The following is an 8,380-nucleotide window of genomic DNA, read 5'->3' as shown; positions in this document are numbered from 1 at the left end:
ATTCTGCCCTTCTGGTTGACCACTGACCCCTGACTGAATAGGTACTCTGCCATTCCCCACAACCAGTGACCTCTCCCTCCCTCTGTGTTGCAGAAAATGCCAGATGGTGGCTAATTCCCTAGTCTCTGCTTCCACAAATACTGCCATTGCAAGCTTCTTCTGACAATCTCTGTTCTGTGTGCAGGTGGAAGGTTGGGCAGGCAGCCCTGTCTCAGCTATGGAGTGGGTTGACTGGCTGTGCAGACTAGCAGATGCCAGACAAATAGCCCAGTAGGCTCAGCTATTTTTTCACGAGAAGAAAAATGCCAGCACAGTGACAAGAAATCATGGAGAACTCCACCAGCCATGACAAATGGTTGTCCTTGGACATCTGATAAACCTCGAGGCAGGAGGGAGGTGAGCTCACTAGACAGACACAGAGGTGCCTTGCCACGCACACGTCAGGGCAGACTTCTCAGCATCTCTTGACTGTCCCAGGATGCCTGAGATTGTACATGAGATAAAGATACATTTTCCTGGGCTCATACCCAACAGGTGGAGTTTTGCACATCTTCCATCAGAGAGGTTGCAAATTGGCAGTCTGTGGGCTGAAGCTGGCCTGCCAACATGTTTTCTTTGGCCTTAACGGTGTATTTTAAAATGTTTGAATTCGTTGCCAACTTTTACTAATTGGGGATTTCACATTTTTAAAAATATGAATTTCCCACTTTTCTTGAAAGATCAGGAGATTTGAAAAGGATAGGCCTATTTTTCCTGCATGGCAAAAATTGGCTGTACTGAGCGACAGCTGTTCTTGTCCAACCAGGATAGGAACTTGCCAGCTCCTGCAGTCCCACCTGGCCTATTTCTCTTGCTTTTGTGACCTGCCTGACTTCTGGAGGCATCTGAGTTTACAGCCCCGGCCGTCCTGTCTGTTACAGATCCCCCTCTCCCACTATAGTAGAAACCCAGGCTGAATGTCAATTGCCAGGCTCTGTACCCCTTTGCCTGAGGTTTTTCTTTGGTAGCTACTCCCTCTGTTCCCTAGAAGGTCATAAATTGCCCCTTCCCAACAGTCTCCAACTGATGGAATTTGGTGCATGCAAACCCCAGCTTCCTCCCCCTGTTTGGGATTATTCTGAGACACATGTTGTACCCTGGGTCCCAGAGGTCCCCAAGGATATTAAGCTCTAGTTACGCACCGTGGTAACTGTGGGATGACATACCCTTTAAAGGCCACCTGACTTTTCCTGTCTCTCTTCTCTCCCCACCAGTGTTTTTCCTTTCCTTTCCTTTCCTTTCCTTTCCTTTCCTTTCCTTTCCTTTCCTTTTCTTATCTCACCTGAATAAATTAAGTGTACAGTTTATCATACAATAATGAGAATTTGTAGTAGCTATGCTTTATGCTGTTGTCATGAACACAGAAGTAGCGAATACTGAATCGTTGCTTCTGGGGGTTGGGTTCCTAGGCTTTTGGTCACAATGTTTTCACCAACCAATCAATATATAACCTTATTTTTTGTGTTTATGTTCAAAGATATGTTATTCAATATATACTACTGATTCATAAACATTGAACTCGTCACTAACGGCACTATAACTCATGACTGAACGAAGCTTATTTAATACATATTTTCTCCACGAAGCACATCACAGCCTTCTTGGGCTTAGGAACACTTGACAGCACTTAAGTAATAGGCTTGGGGGCACCAACGAAAAGCACAAAAATGGGGAAAATGTGGCACAAAATAGAACGTGATAAAGGATACTTGGTTACAATATAGGAGCTGAAACAAGAAGGCAGAGTGTTACCATGTTTGACTTCAGCTGGCAGTGGACATATCAGGTGACCCCATCTTTTTTGTCACACTCTGCATGTCCACAAGTGAATGTGAAAGTGCCACGGATGTTGATTCTGAGGTTACAAATATTATAGTAAGGAGGCAAATTCACAAATATCTGTGAATAATGAGTAATCAGTTATACCCCAGAGTCAGCTTCTGGGGGACCCCAAATAAAGACAGCACCACAGAAACGCTTTCTTCCTCAAATAACTCAGTAGCAACTAAAAACACTGGGAGAAATATTACACTATGGTTTTCAGGGATTGGCCAACAGGCAGCACAGGATCCCCAAGAGAGGGGACCAAACAAGGTGAGTCCTAAGATTTCCCCAGAGTATTGCCTAGAGACTGTTTCCAGGTTGCACTGCAAGAAAGAGGAACCCAGGTGGAACCTGGGGGTAGCCGTGAGTTAAGATGGAGCTGGGGGACCAAGGAGGCCAAGCTGGTTGGAATTTACAAGGCGAAGTACTGGAGAGTCAAGAGCTGTGTGCAAAGAGAGCTTCAGAGGTTTGCAAGGATCTGTGAGTCTTCATATGAGCTCTGATCAGGACATGTGTGAGAGGAAACATGAGGAAGAAGGGAACAGAGGGAAGAATCCTCAGAGCTTACAGAGGGTGGGGAATATTAGTGTTCCCACCAGCCAGAGTGGAAAACCTTGTAATTCCGGGGGCATCAGGCAGAGAACTCAAAAGGGTCTTGCTTCAGTAGTGGGGAGAAATTGGCCCTCATCTAAAGACTGCTCGGAGGCCAAGCTGTTTCCAAGTAAGTGTACTACCTTCCAGAGCAATGCTCAATAATACAGAAATACAAAAATATCCAACAACCAAGAAGATAAAATTCACAGCGTCTGGCATTAAAGAAAAAATTACTAGGCATGCAAAGAACCAGTAAATTATGACCCGTAGTGAGGAGAAATATTAATAGAAACAGACCGAGAAATGACACAGATAGTATTAGTAGACAAGAACATGGAAACCATTGTCATAAATACATATTCCCAACATTTGAAAGTGGAGGACAGATTGAGCATCTTAGGTAGAGACATGGAAGATATAAAAAAAGATCCAAAGAGAACTGCTAGTGATAAAATTAGAATGTTTGAGATGAAAAATGAAAAAATACACTGGATGGGGTTCATAGAAAATTAGATGCTACAGAAGGAAAGATTATTTCACTTGAAGACAGAGCGACAGAAACTAGAAATAGAAAATCAAATTCAGAGAGTAAAAAAAGAGTAAGAGAAGTCAGAGGCTTTGTTAGAGGGTGGCTTCAAATTGCAGGTCATTTAGGCCCATCCCTGGAACCCGGTGGTATGCGGGCACTTGTGGTCCTTGGGAGGAGACACAATGGAGAAGCTGGACCGGGGGCCAACTTTCCCAAATACTCTGTCAAGGAGAAGGCACAGACAAGCCACCTGCCATGCTTGGCTTAAGGTGGCTTCCAACGCTCCCTAGATTTCTTCCTTCAGGCCTTACAGATTCAGTGGGGAGCTGCCTACTATATAATTTTAAGGGATGTTCTTCCCAGGAAATGGAAGGAATGGCTGTGGAATTTTCTGTCTCTACAGTTCCTTTCCTTATTTTTGCCCTCCCAAAAACATAGGAACCTTTCGTTTTAAGTCTGTCCACTCATTAATCAGAAAGGATAGGTGACAAGAACAACAAAATGAAGATGAGAGAAATGTCCTAAATACCACCCTAAGTTTTCACAGATCTTGTTTCTACTGGATGGTAAAATATAAAAATGGCAGTGGGTTTGCTCTTTTCAATGGACATCTCTGATGCTAATAATATACACTGAGTAAAGGCTGAGGCCATGCAGAAATTGATATTCAAACACTAGTAAGATACCAGCTAACTTTCTTTTGATTATGAAATATCTCAAACATATTGAAAATCATGTAATAGACACTCACGTATTTACATTCCAAGTTTTTAAAAAGTTGATTTGTGCTCATACAGGCCTCAGATCTTTGGTTTTAATCAATATTTGAAGTTATGGAAGAGCTACATCCCCCTCCCCTACTCTATTCCACTTTTTCGTTCATTTCCAGTAGTGCTCATCTCCTAGAAGTGTTTTAGTTTTTAGTAATTTTTATGTTTACCACATGTGCTTAATATGTGGTATTATTTTGGTTATTTCAAAAATGCACACAGGTATTACACTGTCCCATTACAATGTAAGTTTTCACGCGATATTATGTTTTACAGATTTGTGTGTGTTGATGTAGTTCATGTAGTTTTTGCTCACTCATTCTAACTGCTTGTATGGAACTTCATTATGTGACATTATGTGGACATTTGGGTTATTTCCTATCTTCTGTCATTACAGTGCTTCAGTGAATATCCTTGTACGTGTGTGTGTGTGTGTGTGTGTGTGTGAACATGTACAAAAGATCTTCCCAGAAGTGCGAATGCTGGGCTGTCCAGTGCGTGCATCCTTGACATTACTGGATATTGCCAAAATGCTCCTTAAAGACACCAGCTTACACAGCCGCCAGTAATGTGAACCGTCCCTTTCCTCCCCATCCTTGACTGAATTAGTATCACCAGGCTTTAAAAATTTTACCAGTCTGTATCTGGACTCGCTGTTCTGTTCCATTGATCTGTTTCTCATTCATTTGCCAATACCACACTATTTAATTATTATAGCTTTATAAATTTAGATATCTAGGGAGAGACATCCTTGTTCTTCATACTTACCCATTCTTGGTTCTTTACCCTTCTGTAGGAATTGTAGGATGGCTTGTGAAGATCTATGGAAGCTCAATTAGGACTGTGAATAAAACAAGAGTGAATTTATAGATGAATTTGAGAAGAATTCACATCTTTATGATATTGAGTCTTGTCACCCAGGATCATGCTGTTTCTCTGCAGGTTTGCTTTTATTCCTTTGATAAAATTTATATCTTGCCCACAAATTTTGTGAGGCTTGTTACTAGGTACCTTAGAGTTTTTGTTGCTCAGATACCATTTCTCACTTACCAGGTAGGTTAAGATTAAAAAGGTTAATAACATCCTATACAGGTAATACCATGGGGAAACAGACATTTTTATCTTTTATTGTTGCAAGTGTAAATTAATTCAACCTCTTTGGAGTACAATTTGTAATAACTTTAAAGTTTTTAATGCACATTTTATTTGGCCCAGAAATTCCACTTGCAAGAATTCACAAATAATATGCACACATATGTGAGATGTTGTGTGTGTAAGGATACGGAAGGCAGGATTATTATAAAAGCAAAAATTGGTAACAACCTATATGTGTATTGGTACAAGACCGGTTAAATTAACCACTGAATAGTTTACCCAGTCAGTGAAATACTATATGGCTGTTAAATAAAATGAGGCAGCTTTATAATGTCCAAGATTTTTATTTTTTTTTCTTCTTCCTGCTTGCTTTAGGTTTAGTTGGCTGTTCGTTTTGCAGAATCCTAAAGTAGTAGGTTAGGTTATTGATTTGAAATTTTTCTTCTCTTTTTCTTTTAATTTTGTTAATGTTTATTTATTTTTGAGAGACAGAAAGAGACAGAGTGCAAGTGGGAAAGGGGCAGAGAGAGAGGGAAACAGAATCCGAAGCAGACTCCAGGCTCCTAGCTGTCAGCACAGAGCCCGATGTGGGGCTCGAACTCACGGACCCTGAGATCATGATCTGAGCTGAAGTCGGAAACTTAACCGACTGAGCCACCCAGGTGCCCCTATTCTCTTTTAATATAGGCAATTACAGCTATAAATTCCCCTCTATGTAGCTTTAGCTACATCCCATAAGTGTTGGTATGTTTTATCTTCATTTTCATTTATTTTAAGTTATTTTCTAAGTTCTCATACGATTTCCTATTTGACCCATTGGGTGTTAAGGAGTACATTGTTCAATTTCCCATATTTGTAAATTTCTAAATTTCTTTCTGCTATTGATTGTAATTGGTTGGAGAATATATTTTGTACGATTTCAATACTTTTAAATTGATTGAGGCTCATTTTATGGTTTACCATGTGTTCTATTGTGGAGAATGTTCCATGTGCACTTGAGAAGAGTGTGGGCTTTGTGACTGATGAGTAAAGAACAGAGCCACCTCTTAAAATTCCTTTCATCTCTTCTCCTACTGTTGTTTTCTGTAGTTATTTTTGGGCATCTCATCCTCCAAACTTGACATCTGTCACTCTCATGCCCCATCCGTTGGGCTTTCTTCATGTTTTCCCTTTTCTCCTGTCTCACCTCTTTATTAGACGGATCGACTGAGCCTCTTTCATGGTGGATCCCCCTCCTCTGCCCCTTTCTCCTCTTTATTCTCCACTTTTCCCATCATTCAGATTCTCCCAGACCAAACTAGAACCTGAGAACTGACCAACACCAGAATCCATTTCTCTTCCCCATGCCTCTCTAGTTCAGGGTCTCTCTATCCATTTTCCTAAAACTGCAGCACAAAAGGTCCAGGAACTGGGTTGATAAGGAGAAAGCTCTCCATATGATCAGAATTCTCCATGTGGTTAAAATGAGCTGATGAAGACAAAAATTTTCCTTCTAAACCCACCTTCCATGGATCAAGACCCAGTGGGAGGGTCATGGCAGGATCAACTTCCTCCCTCAAGGTCACCTGCTGAACCTCCTTCTTAGTTCTGTCTATATGTCACAGAACCGAAGGCAGGGCTTTGAGAGTGACAGCCTCAAAGTTGGAACCAGTTTGGCTTTAATTCATTATTGACACACTACTAAAAAGCCCTTTGGAAATTACAGCACCAGCAGGTGCCAAGCATGCAAGATCCCACGCAGCTTTCTAAGATCTTACAGCCTGTGGATGGGTGGAGAGATAATTGCACTTTCGTTGTTCATCAACAGGCCTGGAGAAACGTCAGGCCTTTACATTTTATTTTGTTTTCTTCATATTTACCCAAATATTTGTACACATCTCTATGACTACTCCCAGCAAAGTCTGTGGCTGTAATTGCTTGTGGACCTCTCTTACTGACCATATCTTATTCATTTTTTTATCCTTCATGCCAAGCACCTTGCCTGGCACATAATGAATATTCAGTAATGTTTTCAGAATGAATGGAGGCAACATAATAATAAATACACCCAGTAGGGTTTCACAGTGCTTTTCCAAAAGAGTAATTATAAGTACTGCAAACCTCATATATTGGTCACTTGACTCATCTCTCTCTGAAATCCACATCGAGCCCGGTGCAATTATTCTTCCAAGTACTCTCAAAAGTTTAGCAGCATCTTTAATCCCTTCAGCCCCAGTTCAAGTCAGTGTAATTATCTGCAAAGTCTATCCCACATGTATTCTACAAATGCATATGCACGCCCGCAGACGCATGCACACACACACACACACACACACGCTACACATTTTCAAATTTGAGTATTGAGGGTGGTGCATTCACCCTGCTTTTTACACAAGGACAGAAAGTAGACCTTTGCTTTCAGAATTAGAGGAATAACGAAAGACAGAGACATGTTGTTCTCCTAGATCTCAGGCCTTCAAAGCACCTGGAGCTCAAATGGCGGGATAACTGGTGCGTTTGCTCTCCATAATTTCTTCTGTGCCCTAGGCCTTTCCCCATTCTGGCAAGTGGCACCTTGGAGAGAAGAGGATGGCACTGAAGAATGTTGCTTGCAAAGAATTAAATGCTTGGCTTTGGAGGTCTAATAGACTAAATAGGGACAGAAACCCAAAAAATGGAAGAACACCTGAAGAGTATCAACAGTGCCTCCCTGTTCTGTACAAGAGCCAAAGGTCCCCAAAGTACAGTCTGCTGAGAGTAGATTGTGGCATCAGTAGCGACTGATTTCACCCAGAGAGGGCTCACGTGGCAGGTCTGAGGGTGGTTACGAGAATCTTGGTCCCCATTCAGAAGGACAGGAGAGTCATCGGCAGCTGAAAAGATGGAAAAAATAAGAAGAGACTCTTCTGGAGTGTTCTCACAACATGAAGCCAAAATGCACACCAACTGAGTTTGTATGGAGTCACTTGCCTGGTACATTGCTGCTGGGAGCTGGCAGGAGCTGTCTGAAGTCTTGTTTCTGGGCTCAGCACGATGTTGATTTGGGTCATGGCCATTGCCCAAGTCTAGGCTTCCCCAGGCAGGCAGAGTCAGTGCTGCCACTCCCCCACCTATCCGGATGGATCCACAGGGGATAAGCTTAGTGTTTGTGATCTCCCTCCCTGTCTGCCCCTGGCTGGTATCACTGAGCAGCCTGCCGAGCAGCAGGGGGAATTTTCTGAATACTTAGGAGAACAGTTGTTGCCTTAAAAGAAATACATAATCATGACCTGAAAACAAAATAACGGGATCTTTTTTAAAAACTTTTTTTAGTGGAATTGGGTGATTAGAATGAATTCCAAAGGACTGTTAGGGTCACTGGGATTAGTTAATCTAATTAGTATATCTAAACTAAAAAATTAGTTGTTGTTTTTTTTTTTTAAGGCAGTCTGACTTTACAATATCAGGCATGGCCTTTACCCTTCAACATATTTTTCCAGGCATAATATAGAATATGCTGAAGAATGTTTCACTCTTTTAAGGACTTCAGATATAATAAAGTGCTGATTAC

This window comes from Prionailurus viverrinus, chromosome C2 (assembly GCF_022837055.1).
Source record: "Prionailurus viverrinus isolate Anna chromosome C2, UM_Priviv_1.0, whole genome shotgun sequence".
NCBI lineage: Eukaryota > Metazoa > Chordata > Mammalia > Carnivora > Felidae > Prionailurus > Prionailurus viverrinus.
The sequence above is the reverse complement of the archived record's forward strand: the minus strand, read 5'-3'. Positions refer to the sequence as shown.